The sequence below is a fragment of the Bos indicus x Bos taurus genome, chromosome 14 (genome assembly GCF_003369695.1).
Source record: "Bos indicus x Bos taurus breed Angus x Brahman F1 hybrid chromosome 14, Bos_hybrid_MaternalHap_v2.0, whole genome shotgun sequence".
In the NCBI taxonomy this organism is placed as follows: domain Eukaryota; kingdom Metazoa; phylum Chordata; class Mammalia; order Artiodactyla; family Bovidae; genus Bos; species Bos indicus x Bos taurus.
Window position 1 is genome coordinate 4,928,456 of NC_040089.1, and position 20,395 is coordinate 4,948,850.

The window sequence follows — 20,395 nt, forward strand, 5'->3', positions numbered from 1 at the left end:
TACTCTTGATTTTTTACTTAGTGTTCTTGACTGTAACACATACGTGGCAGGAAAGGGACAGCAAATGAAGTTGCCCTCAACAGCAAGGGTGTGCCTAGAACTGAGTACTTCCCGAGGGCAGAGGTGGGTATTATTTAACTCTGTCGTCTCAATGCTGGCAGGGTGACTGTCTTTTTTAAATGAATATGAGAAAAAAAAATGAAGAAGATGAATAATTTAATTCCTCTGCACAAAGGAAAAAAATTACAGAAGGAAGGGGAAAAAAATGAATGTAAGACACCACAAAGAAGAGATCACTCTCTCTGACTCGACAGACTCAGATCATCCTTTGCAGTGTTCGTGTGGTCTATGCATTGAAAGTGATTCTGGTCCTCTCAACCTGATTACTGGCTGTCAGCATCCAAACGAGACCTCATTCAGTACACCACATCAGTGGCCCCTTCTCTTTTTCTTCTTCAGGAAATGGCCTGAGCCATGCTCGGGAGTTCAGAGCCCTCCTTGCTGCACAGTCCTCACCTACTCCTTCTCTGGAAATTGGCATTGAGCATCGGCACGTGCAGGTACTAGGAGAAAGCTTGTTAATCCACGTCTCTGCTGAAATGGAACTCATCTAATGCGGCAGACAGGAAAAAAGAAGATAATGTGCAGGTATTGGAATAAAATGCAAGAAGTCAGTTCCTAGAAACAACAAAAAAGAAGAGTAATGTGTATGAACATTTAATAGGTAGGTATATTTCTCTTAGATTCTACCGAGGGCAGCAGATGACCTTGGTAGAGGGAAAAGCTCACTGAAAATTGTCTAGTCCCTGGGGAAAATGGATGCCAGGCTGGAACATGAAATACATAAAAGAGGGTGATCATTCTGATACCTCCTTCTTGAAGCCTTTTTTCCTCCGTTCACTTCCTGCCCCCCCACCCCACCCCACCTTGTTCTTTCCCGCTTGACTCTTGTGTATGTTTCCCTGCTCACTACTTTCACATTGATAACCCATGCCAAGACCCCCCTCTGACAGCCAGCATGGGATTACAGCTGGCTTCTTTGTCTTCTCTTCCCATTTCTCCTCCCCAGACAAGCCCACCACCTGAGATGCCCAAGTCTATCTCTGAAGCCCAAGTCCTTCCTCCAGAGCTCTAGTCATCTCTACAAGAGATGGGCGTGAGGGCAGGGTATCAAAGTGCGGAAACTGGAGACAATGTAACCCAAAGAAGAAGCCAGAGGAGATTTAGCCAAAGAGTGCTAACATGAAACCAGACCAGAAGGATGGAGTAAAAGATGAAATATGGTGCAAGGGAGCAGAGAGAAGTGGTTAGGGATGAAGACACAGGTGTCAAGGGCGGACTGGGTCCTCTTCTTTTCAAAAGTCCCCTTCTCTTTATGGATGTAAATTTTGTACCTGTTAATGCATCTGCAATTGTTTCTTGCTTAGCAGATAACAGGCTTCCTGAAGCTGGGGTGTTATACATTAGTCATTTCTCATCCAAGGGTCCAGTACAGCACTGAATGCATACACAGTTGATACATAAAAGTTTTAAAACAAATATACATTATCAAAACCAAATCATAAAACTTGAAAAATATCCTAACTCTATTTTTTGAGTGTTCCAATGGCACTTCAGGTGTAATATCCTTTGGTCAAAAACACAATAGTAATCTACAGAGTTCAGTTAGCCTTAATTATTGTCAACAAACAGAACTCCCAGAATATCAAGGTACCAAGACCTTTTGATAAGCAATGGCTTGAATGCCAATCTGAAAGGTATTCAGCTGAGAATTTCTAAATCCATATACTAAAGTATTTTAGCTAGTTCATATTTTTTGAACACTATTTATTTCAAGAGCCTATTTCTAGAGTTTTGCATTCTATTTATAAAGTCTGTAATTGCACCATTGACAATTTATTTCTGACTTTCATTAAGCTAATTAGCAAAACATCTGGTGTTGACCAGGGTTAAAGATAACTAAAACCCCTAGCTGCCATCTGTGGAGGGTGCATTTCTGATTAAGACAAGAAGTAACTTCTACAGTTAAACTATTACGTTGAGTTGAGAGTTGAGTGTTAGTCACTCAGCCATGTCCAACCCTTTGTAACTCCAAGGACTGTGGCCCACCATGCTTCTCTGTCCATGGAATTCTCTACATAAGAATATTGGAGTGGATTGCCATTTCCTTCTTCAGAAGACCTTCCCAATCCAGGGACCGAACACAGATCTCCTATATTGCAGGTGGATTCTTTACTGTCTGAGCCTCCAGGGAAGCCCAAACTATCACCATACCTAATATCAAACCGTTCATAATAAATGTTCTAAATATAATCACTGATGACTTAACCCCTCTGGCCACTCAGGGCACCTGGAACTCTCTTTGGGCAGCTTTCTGGATAGTTGGCTAAAGTGATCTCCGCTTGGTGGTCCCAATTTTAATCCTTATAAGTTTTAAAACATGAAGTTCTAGACTTACTTCCTAAGGTGAGAAATAACAACTTAGATCTTCAGAAGTATAATGCTGTATTTTATTTTCTCAGGCAGTGATGAGGTAGATGCGAGATGCTAAAAGCTCTGGACCTAGGTCCAATGCGGCTGGGGGGTTGCAAGACTTCCACAGCACTAAGCAGTTTCCAGGCATCAACTAAAACTCAGCTCAACTCAGTTCTGATCCTGTCTGCCTAGAGAGAGCAGCAGATCCCACAGGTTAAGGGTTCAGTCCTGCAAAACTGTCCCCACCCCGTGCAGACACCAATCACAAGTCCAGGTCATCACCTGTGATTCTGACAGATCTGCTTTAGACCAGAGAAGCACTGCTAAACTCACCTGTTTGCATATTCCAATGCATTATTATGGGAAATGCCAACTTTTAGGAAAATAGATGAGTTTTCCAATGTCAGTGGTTGTCCCAAACTATGTTTGCCCATGACCTCCTTCCAGCTCCTAAGTCCTTATTCCTTCCATGGAGATCATTGAGGAATGCACACAGCATCTTATAGCTCTTGAGAATCCAATGAAACACCTTTACTTTAGAGTAAGTTTTATCAGAAAGATAGCAAAATCAGAGGAAAATAGCAAGATGAACCTATCTCACTGCCCCAAAGTCCTCCCAGCCTAATGACAGCCTTTCTGACAAAGAGAAGAATAACAATGTTGACAATCATGGACTCTGCTAACAATATTTGAGCACTTACGGTATGTTCCCTTCTTACTACAGGCTTATAAGAAAGACTTGGTTAATATTTCCAGCATCAGTTCAGTTCAGTTCAGTTGCTCAGTTGTGTCCGACTCTTTGTGACCCCATGGACTGCAGGACGCCAGGCCTCTCTGTCCATCACCAACTCCTAGAGTTTACCCAAACTCATGTCCATTGAGTCAATGATGCTATCCAACCATCTCATCCTCTGCCATCCCCTTCTCCTCCTGCCCTCAATCTTTCCCAGCATCAGGGTCTTTTCAAATGAGTCAGCTCTTCACATCAGGTGGCCAAAGTATTAGAGCTTCAGCTTCAACATCAGTCTTTCCAATGAACACCCAGGACTGATCTCCTTTAGGATGGACTGGTTGGATCTTCTTGCAGTCCAAGGGACTCTCAAGAGTCTTCTCTAACACCACAGTTCAAAAGCATCAATTCTTTGGTGCTCAGCTTTCTTTACAGCCCAACTGTCACATCCATACATGACAACTGGAAAAACCATAGCCTTGACTAAACGGACCTTTGCTGGCAAAGTAATGTCTCTGCTTTTTAATATGCTATCTAGGTTGGTCATAACTTTCCTTCCAAGGAGTAAGTGTCTTTTAATTTCATGGCTGCAGTCACCATCTGCAGTGATTTTGGAGCCCAGAAAAATAAAGTCAGCCACTGTTTTCACTGTTTCCCCATCTATTTGCCATGAAGTGATGGGACCAGATTTCCAGCACAGAGATGACAAAATAAGCTCAGAAAGGACAAATAACTTACTGGAGCTTCTGCGGCTTGAATGATTAGAGTGAGGGCAGCAGAGACCAGAGCCTGTGACTGTATACACAGTGTGCTGCTGGGGTCAAGTTGATGGTTGGTGTTTCTGCTTCTTAACAAGCTACTGCTTGAGAACAAGACTTCACTTCTCACTCCTCACCATCCCCAAACTCCTCTAGCTCCTGAGGAGTGACCCTAAAGAGGTGGAATGTTCTAGAGACAGCTTGGCTGGGAGTTCATACACAATCTTTGCTGTGTGACCTTAGGGCATGTACACAGGCTCTCTGAATTTCAGTTCTTTGCCTCTTATTCAGGATAGCACTTCCCCTTCCCTGGATGGTTGACTGCACTACTGAGACGGCTTCTTCCAAATGTCCAGCTCGCTATAGCCCATGTTAGCAGCAATAGTTCCTGCCCTCTGCCTCTCAGCCTGGACACTTCTCCCCAGGCTCAACCCGTTAAAATGTGCTCTGAAAGCAGCTCACTTAGAGACTGCCACCTCAAATCAGATAATAAAATCACACAGTACTGTCTCCATTACCACCCCCTGCTATGCAGAAATCACATTCCATTCAATTAAGTTAAGTGGACTCCGAAGGAGTGTCACATGCTCCTGCCATTTGCCTGATTTAGGGGAAAAAAAGGAGGTGGCAAGGGTAAGGGTAGGATGCGCCTTCTGGCCTGCTCCTGTCCTGGTGGGAGGACATAAACAGGATGCTATTTCAGAGAGAAGACACTGGCAGCTCTCCTGCAGTCTTGGTGATTCAGTCCTCTAAGCCCCTTCAAGACGCCAGCCCTGACTATGAACTTTGGGAGAACTGGAATAATGAAAGCTCCCACCTAGGGTGACACTGCGGGGAGCAGGCAGTGGACTGTGCGAAAGATCACTGTGTAAGTTCCCTCCGTCGGCAGCAGACAGGTCGTCCTTCGAAACTCTCCTTCAGCACCCAAGGCAGTCTATGTCACATATCTTGGCCCAGTCTTTTTTTAAAAAATTAATTTTTATTGGAATATGTTTGTGCAAATTCTGGGAGTTAGTGAAGGACAGGGAAGCTTGGCCTGTTGTAGTTCATGTGGTCGCAGAGTCAGATACGACTGAATGACTGAACAACAACAATACCAGTTGCTTTGCAATGTTGTACTAGTTTCTACTGTACAGCAAAGTGAATCAGCTATGTATATACTTATATCCCTTCTTCTTTGGATTTCCTTCCCTTTTAGGCCACCACAGAGCATTGAATAAAGCTCCCTGTCCCATAGAGTAGATGCTTACTAGTTATCTATTCTATGGGTGCATATGTGCCCAGTTGCTTCAGTCATGTCCAACTCTTTGAGACCCTATGGACTGTAGCCTGCCTGCCAGGCTCCTCTGTCCATGGGATTCTCCAGGCAAGAGCACTGGAGTGGGTTGCCACGCCCTCCTCCAGGGACCTTCCCAATCCAGGGATCAAACTCACATCTCTCATGCCTCCTGCATTGGCAGGCAGATTCTCTATTGATAGCACCACCTGGGAAACCCCATCTATTTTATGCATGGCATCATTAGCATATGTATGCCAATCCCAATCTCCCAATTCATCCGACCCCACCCCTTGGTATCCAAATGTTTTTTCTCTACCTTTGTGTCTCTGTTTCTGCTTGTCAAATAAGATCATCTGTACCATTTTCCTAAGATTCCAAATATATACATGGATATAGGACATATGTTTTTCTATTTCTGACTCACTTCTGACTCACTTAGTAAAGAGGGTTTTTAGGTCTATCTGCTGCTGCTGCTGCTAAGTCGCTTCAGTCGTGTCCGACTCTGTGCGACCCCATAGACAGCAGCCCACCAGGCTCCCCCGTCCCTGGGATTCTCCAGGCAAGAACACTGGAGTGGGTTGCCATTTCCTTCTCCAGTGCAGGAAAGTGAAAAGTGAAAGTGAAGTTGCTGAGTCTTGTCCGACTCTTAGCGACCCCATGGACTGCGGCCCACCAGGCTCCTCCGTCCATGGGATTTTCCAGGCAAGAGTGCTGGAGTGGGGTGCCATTGCCTTCTCCTAGGTCTATCTATGTCTGTGCAAATGGAACAGTTTTGCTCCTTTTATGGCCAAGTAATATTCTGTTGTATATACATGTCCCATCTTCTTTATCCATTCCTCTACAGCTAACAAGGATGAGGGCCTTTTGGGCACACAAGGCATGGCCTCCCTGTGGAGGCATGCGCTGCAGTCCAGGGACCATTCCAGCCTTTACTATCGGAAGTTGCCATGATTCTCGGAATGTCAGTGTTCTCTCTTACAAAATGGGGTGAGTTGGAATCCTCACCGAGGAGTACCGTGAAAGTCAAATCAGAGAGTGTGTGAAACTATTTTGCAAATTGGGAGACATAGCACTCTTCTTTCCTTTTAAAATTTTGGGCTCACACTGATTAAGGGAGTATTGGTTTACGGCTGCTGCTGTAAAAGATTGTCACAAATTTAGTGGCTTAAAACAACAAACACTTATCTTTCAGTTCTGGGGGTTGGCATTCTGAAATAGATCTCCACAGGCTACAATGAAGCTGTCTGCAGACACCCCCTGATAATCCCATCTTACAGCAAGCATCATGTGTCCTTGAGTCGGCCAGCCAACCTCTGGAGGCACCTCCTTCTGCTCAGTCCCCGGGTCCAAGTTTTAGGAAACAATGGACCTGACTGTTGAGGGACCTTGTTTGCTCTCACAGGAAATCACATACAAAAGCAAGGGGCTTTTGAATGTGCAGTTACTCTCGAGGTAAACCTGGGAAAGTTCCAAAATCTGGAGAACAAAAATGCCTGTCGACTCATTAAGATTCTGCACCCCCGCACTACAAGGATATTAGTGATCATCACCATCTCCATCTTCACAGTTTCACACACAAGTCATGGGAGCCTGGAGGGCAAGTGACTGGACCAGGTCACTGGGGGCTTTGTAATATGTCAGAGCAGATCCGCTCTCTACATTTTCCAGGCGTGCTCTTTAGGAGTTCAGTTGTAATAAACGATGCCATTTCTCCCACCTGACAAGAATAACAACCTTTTGTGTCAGGACTGTTCCCTTCCTCGAGACTGGAAGTTTTCCAAAAAGGGTGATCAGAAGGCCTTTTTAACAGGAGCGGGACATTCGCAGAAATGCCAAGTGCTGACTTGTCTCCTCTTGCAACCCGAAGCAGCACCTTGCAAATGCCAGTAGCTCAGGGACAGACAGTATCCAATGGTATAAATTCACTACCCACCTCCCTTCATGGGAGTTGTTCAAAAGCATCTCAGTGAAAATGGGAGGTCAAGTATATCTTCTTTATTTTTTCAGCCCCTGTTTGCAGAAGTGGGTGATGAGCAACATGCTGTTATTTGTTTACAGCGACTGAGATCAGATGACAAATCAGATTTCTAATTCAGGTTACTTTGAATCACAAACGTGCATTATACATGCAAAGGCTTATGTCACGGGCTTCGGGTTCTTGGTTAGCTTAAGATTAAACAAACACACTGTGACCGTCTATTAGTATTTTTCTTTCTTCCTTTTCTTTTTCTTCTTTGCATTCTGCTAAGCAGTTTCACAAGAGTAACACAGACCCCAGAGTCCTGCGGGGCACCTTAGGTTGGAACCAAAAACAAGCTGCTAAATCATCCTTAAGAACATATAACCTTGAACATTTGTTGTTGTAAGACAAAATAACAAGGTTAACTTCTCTCTTTTTTTATGTTTTAAAGGAATGATTTTTAAATTTTTTTTTTTTGTAAAGAAAAGTATTATCTGATTTGGGGTCTTTGCTGTAAATCCTGCCCCCAAAGGCTAGGATAAAATATTGAAAATCTTTTCTTTATTGGAAATCAAATAAAATGACTTAAAAAATATGATTAATGGATACTAATTTACTAAGTGCAATACTTAAATCCCCAAGGCGTGTCTTATTCATCAGAACTCAGATAATAATACATGATGCTCCTTAATCAAATGCTGAGTTTCTTTCATTCATTAGCTACATGACTTTGGGAAATTTACTTAAGCTTTCTGAGCCAGTTTTTCTGTCAGGTTAGGGTTGTTAACACCTCACAGGGGACTTTTTGAAAATTAAATAAGACTTCATGTGTAAATAGGCTAGGCTCAGGGCTAAGCCCAGGATGACATCTGCCACAGTCTGATAACCCCTTACACTGGGTCTACCCACCTGATGTGCATCAGTGAGATGCAGCAAAACTCCTTTTTTCTAGATCCTGATGCTTCTTTCACTTCTGAGAGTTAGTGATGCTGGGTTATAGCAAGCCCATAGACAATCTGTGGGTAGGACGGATGCACAATGCAGAGCCAACAAATTAATTCTAAGGGAAATAACAGCAAACCTCAGATGACTTCTAATGGTGCACATATATTTTCTCATGCAATCTTCACACCAGTGCTGAGAAATAACAGATTTGTATTCATATTTTGGGCTTCCCTGGTGGGCTTAGCAGTAAAGAATCTGCCTGCCAATGTAGGAGGCACAGGTTCGATCCCTGAGTTGGGAAGATCCCTTGGAGAAGGAAACGGCACCCCACTCCAGTATTCTTGGCTGGAAAATCCCATGGACAGAGGAGCCTGGCGGGCTGCAGTCCATGGGGTCACAAAAGAGTCAGACAGGACCTAGCAACTAAAGCAACAACAGCAACATCCACCTTTTATCCATGTGAGATGGCCACAGAGAGGTTAGATAGCTGTAGACATGGTAAGACAAGCTATTAAATTTCTTTGTCTGCTGTGTTATCTTAAAAATGTAATAATAATGATAACTCATAGGGAAAGAGCTATTTAGAATTAAATAAGGTGACATGAGTCCAATACTCAGCACCGTGTCTGGCACAGGGTAAACAGGTCACTGAACCCTGACCACTGATTTTCTCTATATTCACAGAGCCGCACACAGAATTCTAAAATGTAGTGGTTATTCATTAAACATTACTCCAAAAGATAAAACAAAGAATAAGTGAGTAGTAATTTCCAGGAGCACAAAGTTTAAACAAAAAGCTGACTCTGCTTTCAGTGTTTCTATGATGAAAGTACGACTCCTATATTTCTGAGTTGTCTGGAGGTGATATAGCAGAGCATAGTCATTTGGTAAATTATTCAGCCTTTGGAAAGAAAAAACTCACTAATGTTTTCTCCCTGTTATGGATCAGATATTTTTTTTTCCCTCTTAAGCACATTTCTATACCAGAAAAGATTCTTGTCCCTCTGCCCAAGAAGGACCATGCCTGTTTGATAGGCTGTTAGCATCTTGACATGTTACACCCCAGAGAAAACATTCATGCTTCCCTGAAGCCTGCCTTGATCCACAGTAGCGAGAAGAGATCTCTCCCACTCTCATTCTTTCCTTCCTTCCTTCATTCACTTACCAAACATTTATTGCAACTCCATGTGCCAGGCACCATGCCACGTATGGAGATAAAATGCCATACCAGACATAATCTTTGCTCTCATGGACTTTTTGGTGTATTTGAAGATTGGGATTTTAATTGAGTAATCTTATAAATACATGTAAACTCCTTCTTGTACAAAGTGACCCCCAAAAAAGATGAAAAGAAGGTATGAATATGGGGACTTTCCCTGTGGTCTAGCGGTTAAGATCCAGTGGGCAATGCAGTGGGTGAGGCTTTCATCCTGGGTCAGTGAACTAGAATCCCACATGCCAAGAGGTAAGGCCAAAAAATAAAAATTTTAAAAAGAAAAAAAATAAAAGAAGGTATGGGTAATGAACAGGGAGAAAAGTCTGGGTCCAGGAGTTTGGGGTACGGGTGGATGGTTGAGCTGAGATTTGAAACAAGAGAGAACAACATACAGACAAAGGTGTGAATATGTGGGTGTGCAGTGAGAGAGAATAGGAATGGTGTATTTTCAGAGCTTTCAGCTGGGGCAAGGGGAGGACAGCCCTGTGACATAAGGAAGCCCGGACTGTTTGAGGCGGTAGTGTGAGGGGAGCGAGGCGGGGCCACACGGAGCACGTGGTCAACTCCTGTCCAGTCTGCCCCTGGGTGTGTGTGCCTGCCCTTGACTTCTAGAGCGACGCTGTCCAATAGCACTTTCTCCAATGATGTAAGCTCTCTCTATCTGTCCTTCAGTGTGCCGGCTATTGACTCCTCTATTAAAGAACTAAAGAACTGTCTGACTAGTCTACTGAAGAACTGTGTTTGTAATTTTATTTACTTCTTTAAATTACTATTACCAGACACTTCTGGCTAATGATTTTTTATCTGATCCCTTAGTTCTAGTCTGTCCCATGGAAGTCTTAGATTGTAAGACTTGTTGCATGATATGCTCCTTTAACGTCCGATAGTAATTTGGCTTATTTAAAGGTGATCTAGTGGTAATTTGATTTGACTGTGATATTCACAAAAAGCAAAAGTGGCATCTTCTTTTCTGTCAAATGGTTATGTTATGCAGGAGGAAGGAGATAATTTATATGAGCTATGTGGTTTGCTAATAAAATATTTTTCAGCAAATAAAGAAAAAAAAAAAAAAAAGACATTGCATGATCACTCCCTGGTCTAACATTTACTATCCAAAGCACCAAAAACTGATTCTCAAATTGACAACAGAATTTATATTTATTAGGAAGAAAAAGACGGGGAATAGGAACAGAAAAGTTAGTCAAAAGAGGAAAATTAATCACTTTAGAGCTTTCTAAAGAACTAATAGTATCAATAATAGTATGCTTATCTTAAAGATGTAGAATTGCAAACACTGATACTTCTGTTACTGTGACTGCTGCTGCTAAGACCCTTCAGTCATGTCCAACTCTGTGCGACCCCATAGATGGCAGCCCACCAGGCTCCCCTGTTCTTGGGATTCTCCAGGCAAGAACACTGGAGTGGGTTGCCATTTCCTTCTCCAATGCATGAAAGTGAAAAGTGAAAGTAAAGTCACTCAGTCGTGTCCGACTCTAGCAACCCCATGGACTGCAGCCCACCAGGCTCCTCCATCCATGGGATTTTCCAGGCAAAAGTACTGGAATGGGGTTATTGTGACTATTATAAGATAAATGTTTATGAAGGGTTTTTTTTCCACCCCAGTCATTGTTCTAAACACTCAACTATGGATTAGTCCATGATATCTTTACAGGGGTGCTATGAGGTAGGCATTAGTTTAATCTTTTTTTTTCCAGAGGAGTAAAAGTGATGCACAAAAGCCTCAGCCTCTCTCCAATGTAGGTGTCCGTGATGTTTCACTGGCATTTGCTAACTCTTCATCAACCAGAACAAGCTTGGGACAAAGGCCATCCGTCCTTCTGGGGTCATGCATTCCATTTTTTTTTAGTGTCAGGGCTCCTGATTGGTGGCAAAATATACCTCCTTCTGATTCCTTTCATTGTCCAGAGTCCCGCCCTTGGAACAAAGCAGGACAAATTTATTTATTAGTTTTTTAAAAATTATAATAGAACTGCTTTACAATATTGTGCTAGTTTCTGCTGTACAACAGTGTGAATCAGCTATTAGTATACACACACCCCCTCCCTCTTGAGGCTCCCTGCCACACCTCCCATCTCACCCCTCTAGGTCATCACAGAGAACCTACCCGAGCTCCCTGTGCTCTACAGCAGCTTGCCGCTGGCTATCTATTTCACACGTGGTAATGTGTATATGTCAACACTATTCGCCCAATTCGTTCCACCCTCTCCTTCCTTCACTGTGTCCACAAGTCCATTTTTTGTGTGTGCTTCTCTATTCTTGCCCTGCAAATAGGGTCATCAGTACTCCAGATGGAAAGCACCCAATAATTTGTACAGATGAGAGAAAAGCCCAGTTTCCATAGTATAGTTGACTCAAACTCCATGGGAAAAGGCAAGGGGACTTTGAAGGTCTCCAGAACGGTCCTCTACCTATAAATCCTACAGTAAACCCTACCCGAGGAAGCCAGCACTGGCTTCAGGCTACAACGAGTGAAGCAAATGCACAGCTGCAGCTAACTTTCTCAGTTCTTTCATTTCCTTAAATGTCACTTTCCCTGAGCTTTTCCTTTTATGGTCTACCTCTGGGCAGAATCCATCACAGCCTTGGCTGTGTTCTCTTAACCATTCATCTGTACCTCTGGGTTTGCACTATGCCTCTAGCACCTAAGATAGTCTGTGTTTCAGGGAAAGTTCTACCTATTTATTGAATAAGTAGGTAAAATGCTTTGGTGCTACTGTGTAAAGACTTGTTTATATGTCAGCCTCTCACCCAAGAGTATGAGCACCTTAATTCAGGACTATGCTGAACGGCTGGCAGGTAATATCTATGGCCATCAACTCAAGAGTTTATCCTGCTTGTCCAACTCAGTCACTGTCTCTTGGTACAGACATGATGGGGACATCTAGCTCTCAAAACAGCTTTGCCTCTGATCTGACTGCATCCTCAAACCCACGAGTGTATTACCTGGCTTTTCTTTCTATTGTAAATTTGTTTCTAGTTACTTTCTGTGTTTTCAGGTTGAGGAAATGTGCTTTTCCTTGTTTCCTTGTTTCCTTGTCCAAATAGTTGGACATTTCCATTTCTTATCTGTTTAATCATTTATACAAAGGAATATGTTTGTTCCCAGATATATTCAAAGCAAGGGTAATGACAACTGGTATGTAGGGTAGATTGAGAACTTAACAAGTCTTGTTATTAACAGAACAGCACCTAGTATACAGAAGGGCTTCCCTGGTGGCTCAGAGGTAAAGGATCTGTCTGCGATGCAGGAGACATGGGTTCAGTCTTTGGGCCAGGATGACCTTCTGGAGATCCTCATTTTCTGGAGAACAGAATGGCAACCCACTCCAGTATTCCTGCCCGGAGAAACCCACGGTCAGAGGAGCCTGGCAAGCTATAGTCCTTGCAGGCGCAAAAAGAGTCAGACACGACTTAGCAAGTAAGCCACAGCCACTACCAGAGCGTACAGAAGGCTCGGAAGGAAGGAAGGAAGGGGCTGGTTGAACCCACACGTGGAGAACCACAGATAGAGAGTGACCGCAGATACTGAGGGCAAACTGAATGTTATACTCGAATTTTCAACTGCGTGGAGGGTTAGTGCCCTCAACTCCCACGCTGTTGAAGGATCAGCTGTATTTATAATTGCCAACTGATGATCACAATAAGTTTAGTTAACATTCATAACCTCACATAATTACAGTTCTGGGGTGGAGGCAAGCTGCTATTAGAAGCTTAATTTCTCCATCTGACATGTCAAAGCTCCATGAGGAAAGAAAGGACATAATTTGAGCTGTACATTCATGTATCACAAGCACACAAAAAAGCCTTGGACATGCAGTCAATACTAACTAAATATTTGTCGAATTAATTGCATTAAGAAATCCTAGGTGCTATGATGTGTCTTATTTATCTTACTGTTAAATTGAGGGTTATATTTCATGGTGGGTGCATTGGTGAGAGTTGTTTAGCACTTTAATCCTTGAGTGATACTGCTCAATAAACAAGGCACCCTGGTAAAAGAAAAATGGCTAAGAATTCCCAACGAAGTCTTCAAGGAGGGTGGGCCTCGAAGCATGGGGGGCGTTTTACTGGATAGCAGAGAGTTTAAAAATGGCTTCATAAATGTGTGGTCAGTTTTTGCACATTCAGCACAAGCCACGCTTACTTCATGTGTTGCCCAGCCAACTAAACAACACAGAGAGGTGCAGCTTTAAATAATAGAGCTAGACATTTGGATTTATGAAGCCAGTGTTGAGTGGAATTGCCCAGAATGCTTAAGCACACCATTTCCCAGATCCACTCTTGCATTTTGAATTTTGCTGTGTTCCTGCTCCTGCTTTGTCAATAAAGTTTCTCAAATGAGTGCACATTTATTTCCCCAGGTTACTACTCTATAATGTTAAATAAAACTTGTGCCAGAACTAATCTTTGCAGAGCTTAATCTCACCTGCCTGTGCTTTTAATTATTCCACTTGCCATTTTATTTTGCAGAGCCTACATGGTGGAAAAAATGGAAAAAAGAATGCTAAACAGCAAAATGAAGCATAAATCCATATATACACATATGTATATTTGGCACAAGCTCACATAAACACGTGCAGGAGACTCACCTTTTAATTAATCCATGTATCCAAATTAATGAAGATCTGATGCTGATCTTAATCCTTCCTGGGTTTAGGAAATTGGTACAAACCTAATTAAGTGTGATTGAGAAAAAAAATCACAATCCTAGGCCTTTTATAGACCTCTTTCTCTCAGCAACTTTATCTGTTTCATATCATTTATATGCCCAAAATATCTCTACTAGAAATACATTTTTCCCCTCCCTGATACTACATCCTCTTTGAGGCATTCTCCTTAGATAACTTGCTCTTCCAAGTCCTAAAATGGGCTGCCAGCATCCTCCCTGGCTTCCCCATTTCATTACATGAATATCAGTGACCTGAAGCAGGGGCATACTATTCATTGAATAGGCTTGCAAATTTTGATTTTTCCTCTCTTAGAGATTATAGGACTAGGATATGGACACAGGTTTAATTAAACATTAGTTCCAGACTAGATGGGCTTGCCTGGTGTCTTACAGTGAAGAATCTGCCTTCCAGTGCAGGAGACCTGGGTTCTATCTGAAGATTCCCCTGGAGAAGGAAATGGTAACCCACTCCAGTATTGTTGCCTGGAGAATCCCAGGGACAGGGGAGCCTGGTGGGCTGCCTTCTATAGGGTCGCACAGAGTCGGACATAACTGAGAGACTTTCACTTTCTTTTTCCATACTAGATGAAAAGACTCACATGATACAGGGCTGTAGACAAAATTGTGGTTGCCAAGATGGAATGCATGTAAAAGAAAAGGAAATCTTTTCTCCCACTATGCAGGGAGAAAATTATATATAGTGCATGCTAGACAAAAGCATATTAATTTTCAATTGTTGCTGTAACAAATTACGACAATTTGGTGACGTTTCCATCGTAAAGACGACGTCAGACCATAAAATTATTGTCTCGCGGTTCTGTTGGTCCGAAGTCTGACCTGAGTCACACTAGGTAAAATGAAGACATTGGCTGGTCTGTATTCCTTTCTGGAGGCTCCGGGGGAAGAACTTATTTCAACTCATTCGGGTGGTTGGCACAGTTGAATTTCTCATAGATGAAGGACTTTCTTTTGTGGCGCATCCACCGAATGGAGAGATCTCTGCTTCTGAATCTTGTGGCTTTTCGTCCTTGGCTTGAAGCCTTCTTCTAGCATCCCCAAGCTGGCAGAGGTAAGTCAAGGCCTTCCCATACCTCAAATCTCACTTCCCCTTCTACCTCCTGCCTATCTGGCTGGAGTTGGAATGAAGTTGAAGGAAACCTGAGGGAAGAGACCACAGGCAGGGGTGGCTTCCTGCTAAGAGGTATTGTTCTAGGCTTTAATCTATTGTTTTGGTGGGAAGAAGGAAGCAGAAGGATATGAGATAATGGTCAGGAAAAGCCTTTGTGATGTCTGAATGGTATGCTTTATGAAGATTTCTGTTTTTCTGGTGTACATGGTCTCCATCTGAAAATGGTTCAGTTTCCTCAATGGAAAAAAATCTATATTCTTTTACACATGGGCTTCTCAATGAGCCTGGTGTCTGGTGGACTGTTGCCCAGAAAACACTTTCTCATCATATGTGGTTTTATACTGCTGCTGCTGCTAAGTCGCTTCAGTCATGTCCGACTCTGTGTGACCCCATAGACTGCAGCCCACCAGGCTCCTCCGTCTCTGGGATTCTCCAGGCAAGAACACTGGAGTGGGTTGCCATTTCCTTCTCCAATGCATGCATGCATGCTAAGTCACTGTAGTCATGTCAACTCTGTGTGACCCTATGGACAGCAGCCTACCAGGCTCCTCTGTCCATGGGATTCTGTAGGCAAGAATACTGGAGTGGGTTGCCATTTTCTTCTCCAATGTGGTTCATAGAGCACATTAAATTAAGACTTCCAAAAGAGAATGAATATCCAGTTTATACCAATATGTAAATTGAGACTGTACTTCTTTTACTTCCTAAAGGAAGACTGGTTCCAAAACTTTTTATATGTGGGTTCTTGTAGCTGGAGGTAATAAAATTGACATAAATCAAGAATAATAGGTGTTTTCTAGTGAGGACTTTCACAAATTCAATGAATGCTCAAGCAGTATTATTAATAGTAGTCATTTACAAAAGGCTTTAAAGATGAAAACCTTTCTAACTTCTCAGTTGCATGGCTACATGAAACAGGAAGACGAGTTTTTTCCAAAGTCTTGAAGGTAAGTTAAAAATGAAGTGGTGGTATAATTATTATTTAGAATTTCTTCAAATGGAAATGGGAGCTTCACTAATAGCTCAGCTGGTAAAGAATCCACCTGCAATGCCGGAGACCTGGTTTCGATCCCTGGGTTGGGAAGATCCCCTGGAGAATGGAAAGGCTACCCACTCCAGTATTCTGGCCTGGAGAATTCCAAGGGGGGGTCACAAAGAGTCAGACATGACTCAGTGACTCTCACTTTCACTTTTCAAATGGGATTAGTAATATGATAGTCTTCATTGTTTTATTCCTAAATTTTGCTTTTTTGATTCCAAGCATTTAAATTTAATGAAATGTGAGTAAAATATCCCTTTGTTATCTCTTCTTCTCTTGTTTACTCTCTATAGATGTCTATGCATGAATATATAGATATAGATCATATAGATAAATCAAGGAACTTTTAGTGACTTTTAAATGTTTTCTTATGTATTTTATTATTGTATATTTTGTACATATTCTACTTTCCATTCTTTCTTTTATGTTTTTAAGAGTTTTAAAAATCTGTTTTACTTATTTGTTTGTTTATTTATTATTGTCTGGGTCTCCCATTGTGGCACTGGGCTTTCTCTAGTTGGGGTGAGCAGGGGCTACTTCATTGCAGTGTACCAGTTTCTCCAGAGCTCTGGCTCAGTAGTTGTGGTGTGTGGGCTTAGTTGCACAATAGCATGTGGGATACTCCCAGACCAGGGATGAAACTCATGTCCCCTGCATTGGCAGGTGGATTCTTAACCACTCGACCACCGGAAAGCCTCCATTCGTTATCCAAATCCCAGTTGACCTTTTGCCTTTGCATCAGGAATCACTTTTCCAACAAGCTTTCTTACTTTCCTGTAGGTTGCTATTTTACCCTAACAGTTACGATGTTTTTATTCAAAATATTTATCTACATGGTAATATCCCCAGCCTGCAACCCCAGCCACAGCCCTCAGCAATGCCTTGCACAGAGCAGATGCAGGATAGTTCTTGTGTTGTTCCTGCCGCCCCGAAATGAACTGCAGTGACCTCGTGGTAAAATAAGTACGTTCACAGATGTCAACACCGTAATTAAAATTCCAGTCTTCTGGCTTTAAATTCTCCACCGTGAAGAAATGTCAAGTGTCCTACTTGGAGTATATTATTAGTTACCTAGCAAATATTTACATAATTATGGGTCTGGTTAATGCTTTTTGTGAGACTAGGAATATTACAAGGTTTACTGTTCTTCATGGAGTTTACATTCCAAATTCAGCCAAGTTCACAATGGTATATTTATTGGACAGGGGAGAATATTATATTTTGAGTATGCTTTTCAAAATCAGATAATTAAAATTAGAGAGGCAACTGCTCAAAACTTACTATGGCTCAGTAAATTTATATTATCAATTTCGAGTAACACCTGTGCTACCCAACTGTCAGAGAATGATAATTTTTATAGTGTAAAGCAGTTTCTCCTTCTAATAATTAGGGACTTGTGTATATTAAATACGGATTTTTAATGTTTTTTAAGGACTCACCTTTATATTTCATTGCAAATGAATTTTTCCCAATAGAATGTTAGTTGATAAATGTCGTTTGGGATTTGATTCTCTAGTTTAATTATTATTCTTCCAAGATCTTGGATCTGCAACTTAATCTCTCTAAGCTATTGGCTTCTATTTTTTTTAATTATAGCATAATACTGCTAAATTCCTTAAACTCCTCCTAATTTTATGAGGATTATCAGAAGATAAATATTAATAACAATACACTGATTTAGCTTTATATTTCACAGGCCAGTTTGCCTTCCTTATCTTGTTTGATGGCAATATTTTTTAACTTTCATTTTTCCTGGATTATAATTTAGATATTTAAGTATAAAATTCTGTAAATAAAATTATAACTACTATAATATTCAAGAGAGGGAAGTACAGTGTTAGTCGAGCAGTCGTGTCCGACTCTTTGCAACCCTATGGACTGTAGCACGCCAGGCTCCTCTGTCCATGGGATTTCCCAGGCAAGAATACTGGAGTGGGTTGTCATTTCCTTCTCCAGGGGATCTTCCCAACCCAAGGACTGAATTCCAGTCTCCTGCATTGCAAGCAGATTCTTACCTCCTGAGCCTCCAGGGAAGCGAGAGGGTACAAAATTACAATACAAATACAAAACATACATCAGTGAAGAAAAGAGATACAAAGTTAACTGTGTCAAATAGATGATTTATCAACTAGACTTTACCCCAGTTAAAATGCTGTATAAGAAGATAGTCAAAACTCACCAAAAATCAAAGACAGTAAAAATTATAGCAATGTAAATTTCGTAACCTATGAGTAGTGTAATTTTAAAACGTGATTGTGCTATTAGTGAGTGTGATGAAACATCACATAAATGTGCTGGATTAATGAAAGAACGAATGACCCCAAAATGTGCTGATAGGGCTCTAATGCCTGATGCAATAAGTTTGGTAAGCAAACCTAAAATATGAAATAAAATATGCATAAAATTGTCAAGGAAATACTCATTTAATCTTTGTTTCTTCTGATTTCGCACAGACACATGGATCAGTGAACGTTCTTAACATTTTGCAGGGGAAAAGTTTTTTACTCTCTTCTCTTAGCATTGACAGATAAACAGGAGAAATCATACCTATTTATATAAGTTGTACATGGTGGCTCAGTGGTAAAGAATCCACCGGCCAATGCAGGAGATGTAACAGACTCGGATTCCATCTGTGGGTCAGGAAGATTCCCTCGAAGAGAGCATAGCAACCTGCTCCATTATTCTTGCCTGGAGAATCCCATGGACAGAGGAGCCTGGGGGATTACAATCCTTGGGATCTCAAAAGAGTTGGACATGACTTCGCGACTAAACAACAGCAATAAACAGCATGAAACAGGAGCACCCATAAAGACGTGGTGAAACCTGCACATTTCTATATCAGGTTGAATAAAGAAAGCTAATTGTGGAAAGGCAACTAAATTCTGTGGGGAGGCAGAAGGAAAATGCAAGTTATGTCCACAAGTCCTGTTGTATGGTATTATCATGGCTTCAGCTTCTCATTCGTCATGATGATGTTACTTTTTTTCCAGTATAGGGAAGGCATCATCTATATGAGTGTTTCCATCTCCTTTTCAAGAAGGAAAGAGATTAGAATGTTCTACTTGCATTTGCTGTTTCTCAAGTGCCTTTAGCTCAAAATAACCCATATATGGAAGTGGCATATTTTGATATGGCATGTTCTGCCAACCTTCAATGCAAAATTATAGTATTATGTGAGTTGTTATGGTACATTATCCTAGTAAAATATTATAAGAAACAAGAAAATGCATCATGGTAGTTACAAATGACATGTAGTATATGCTTATATGCTTTTTGTGAAAAGATGATAAGGAAGTACTATGAACAACTCTATATCCACAAATTGGATAAATTAGATGAAATGGGCTAGTAAGTTGAAAGACAGAAACTACCAAACCTGTACAAAAGAAAAAAAAAACATATCTTAAATGCACTATATCTATTGAATTAAATAAAGAATTTTAAAATTTTTCCAAAAAAGAAAATATCCAGTCCATATGGTTTTGTTGATGAATTCTATCAAACATTTAAGAAGGAAAACTAGCAATTCTCCACAATCTATGTCATAAACTAGAGGCAAGAGGAATACATTCTTAATTAATTTTAAGTGACTATAATTATCTGAATGGGCTTCCCTGGTGGCTCAGCAGTAAAGAGTCCACCTGCCAATGCAGGAGACACATTGATCCCTGGGTCAGGAAGGTTCCCTGGAGAAGGAAACAGAAACCCACTCCAGTATTCTTGCCTGCAAAATTCCAAGGACAGAGAAGCCTGGCTGACTACGTCTGTGGTGTTGCAAAGAGTTGGACATGGCTTAGTGACTAAACAACAGCAACAACAAATTATCTGAACACCAAATACTACAACCAAATGAAGCCATTACAAGGAAAGAAACCTATAGGTTAATATCTCTCATAGATATAAGCAAAAAACAAATCCTCAACAAAATAATAACAATTTTAATGCAGTGTGTCTAACAATAGAAATTTAGGCATCAGGACAAGTAGGGTGCAGTGATATATTCTCCTTTGCTCTAAACAATTGCAATTAGCAAAAGCACTTTTCATGTCTTCAGAGACTTAACATTGTCCAATGTGTACTCAAAATATAGTAAACAAGATACAGCAAATACTCATATTACAGAGAATTTTTTTAAAGAATTCATCACTATGTGTTCTTTACTCATGACATTTCA

The 20,395-nt window shown here is 41.4% G+C and overlaps 2 long non-coding RNA genes across 2 annotated transcripts in view; one reads left to right on the forward strand and one right to left on the reverse strand.

Annotated features, from left to right (window-relative positions):
* Positions 1–20,395, reverse strand: part of LOC113904080 — a 21,344-nt gene continuing 949 nt past the window's right edge. The window contains exons 2-4 of the long non-coding RNA XR_003514400.1: positions 13,974–14,056; positions 1,395–1,497; positions 1–678 (exon numbers count right to left, since the gene is read on the reverse strand). This is a non-coding gene — a long non-coding RNA (uncharacterized LOC113904080). The remainder of the gene's footprint in view (positions 679–1,394; positions 1,498–13,973; positions 14,057–20,395) is intronic.
* Positions 16,059–20,395, forward strand: part of LOC113904081 — a 12,013-nt gene continuing 7,676 nt past the window's right edge. Inside the window, exon 1 of the long non-coding RNA XR_003514401.1 lies at positions 16,059–16,129. This is a non-coding gene — a long non-coding RNA (uncharacterized LOC113904081). The remainder of the gene's footprint in view (positions 16,130–20,395) is intronic.